The 2,006-nt window shown below is 35.7% G+C and overlaps 1 pseudogene; it reads right to left on the reverse strand.

Annotated features, from left to right (window-relative positions):
* Nucleotides 1–1,487: 1,487 nt before the first annotated feature.
* On the reverse strand, nt 1,488–1,616 carry LOC122817086 (annotated as a pseudogene).
* Nucleotides 1,617–2,006: the final 390 nt, after the last annotated feature.

The following is a 2,006-nucleotide window of genomic DNA, read 5'->3' on the forward strand; positions in this document are numbered from 1 at the left end:
GACTTATTTCTGCAGAAATCACCTTTGGGCTCATTCTTGACAGTTTTTTCTAGGTTTTTCTGTGTGGTGCATTTCTGGTGTGTGAGCACACAACTATATTTTTCCACCTTCAGCAGAGTTCATGTCTCTACAATTAAGTTTTGTGTTGCACGATCTTTGCAATAGATTATTGATTTTGTATGAGAGTGGATTACAATACATGTATTTCGTATGAAAGTGGGTTTTAATTACAAAAAGATATATTTAAGCATGACAGTGGTTTTAATCTTATATACATTAATTTAATAAGAATGGACTTTAATCAAAGTTACATATTATTATATACCATATGAGAGTGTGTTTTAATGTATGTTAATGGGTAATATTAACACTGTATTGAAAATTACAATGTGTGCGGATGTGGGAGAATTAAAAGAAGTGGAGTTTGGGACGCTATCCAGACATATGTTTAATAGCTATGGATGAGACAGCTGTAATTATTTGGTAAAGTAGTGTGAGCTCACTAAAATTGATAGTGCATTGCAGTTTCCTAAGGATGGAACCTTTTATAAGGCTATTTAAAAAAAAAATCGTAAAAAGAAATTTAAACAGAAAAGAAACAAAGCACCTGCCTCTTGTTGGTCAACATTTAATGACTGTAAAGAAGAATCTAAAAATAAGGAAAAGAAATATGTAGTTAAAAGTTTAAAATATAATTCAGCTAGATTAAAACACAGTTGCAGGCAGCTAATAGAACAGTAAATACATTACAGAAATGTACAGACGATAAATCTTGTGGTACTTGGGGGTTTATCCCTTAAAACAGCAAGAACATTTGAAAGTAACAACCATCTTCTGATGATGACTGGGTTCTGATTTCTTTAGTTCTTCCTCTCTCTTTTGACCATTCCACTTCTTACGAAGTGGACATCCCTCCCTCTCTGCAAGAGCAGGTAGGAGACCAATTTGAAGATATTCACTCTACTATTACCCTGATACTTCCAGTACTTCTGCCTATCCTAAAGGTTAAGTTTGCAACACTAGATTTCATCAGCAGACAGCAACATGCTGTCTCGCATTCTGATCAAATATTAATTAGAATAGCAAATGAGGGTAGACAGTTATGTTCAAAACACAAGCATGCACCTGGGGCAAAACATACAGACAAGTTAAAACAGTTTGGTAATAAAAGCGCACCTTCTAAAACAAGTGTTTTAAAGAAGTTCAAAAAGCTAGTTACACAGTTTCCAATAATCATTGAAGGAGAAAAACATAGATTGATACTACCTCCCAAGCAAAGCTTTGAGGGTACTTCAAATTCTGATTCATCCTCTGATAATGACATCAGCCCCACCAACAACACACCATCTGATACTTAGATTCATCCTTTGGAATGGGTACCTAATCCGGCAGCAGCCCAGGACACTGATGCCAAACCTACCATAAGAGTAGAATGCCCATGGACTGAAGTAGATTTTTTTTTATTATTGCAGATTCACGCCTTCCCATCTGAATACTTTCAGCTAAATATAGTACAATTTTAGAGGGATATGTGCAGTTAAACAACTGCAATGAAAAATCCTCACCCTGGAGAAACCACCTTCTTGATCGCAATGTTCCCCCTACCAGGTAAGTACTAAAGACTTGCGAGTAGCTTTAAAAGCTTCTACTCCTCCAGATATTTTTAGAAAAATATGAGAAATATCAGCTACAGTATAGGAGATAATATTCCAAAACACATAGAGGAAGGATTCTTAACAGCAAGAGACAATTTCCTGAAAGCAATCACTAAAGTCTGCTCTCTAATACATAATTAGGCAAGGATTAAAGCAATCATACAGAAAGAGAATGAATCTGTTGCTGTGTACCTTCAGCACACAATAAATGCTTTTACAAGACATCCAGAACCTACAGCAGCAGCCACAGCCAGTGGGTTGTCAGCAGCATTTGTAAAAGACCAATGCAACAAAATATTAAGAAGGTTTGTCTAAACTGGTCCAGTCTAGGTATTCATGAAATTGTTAGTC

Source organism: Protopterus annectens, chromosome 1.part1 (assembly GCF_019279795.1).
Source record: "Protopterus annectens isolate FY-2018-M chromosome 1.part1, PAN1.0, whole genome shotgun sequence".
Taxonomy (NCBI): domain Eukaryota; kingdom Metazoa; phylum Chordata; order Ceratodontiformes; family Protopteridae; genus Protopterus; species Protopterus annectens.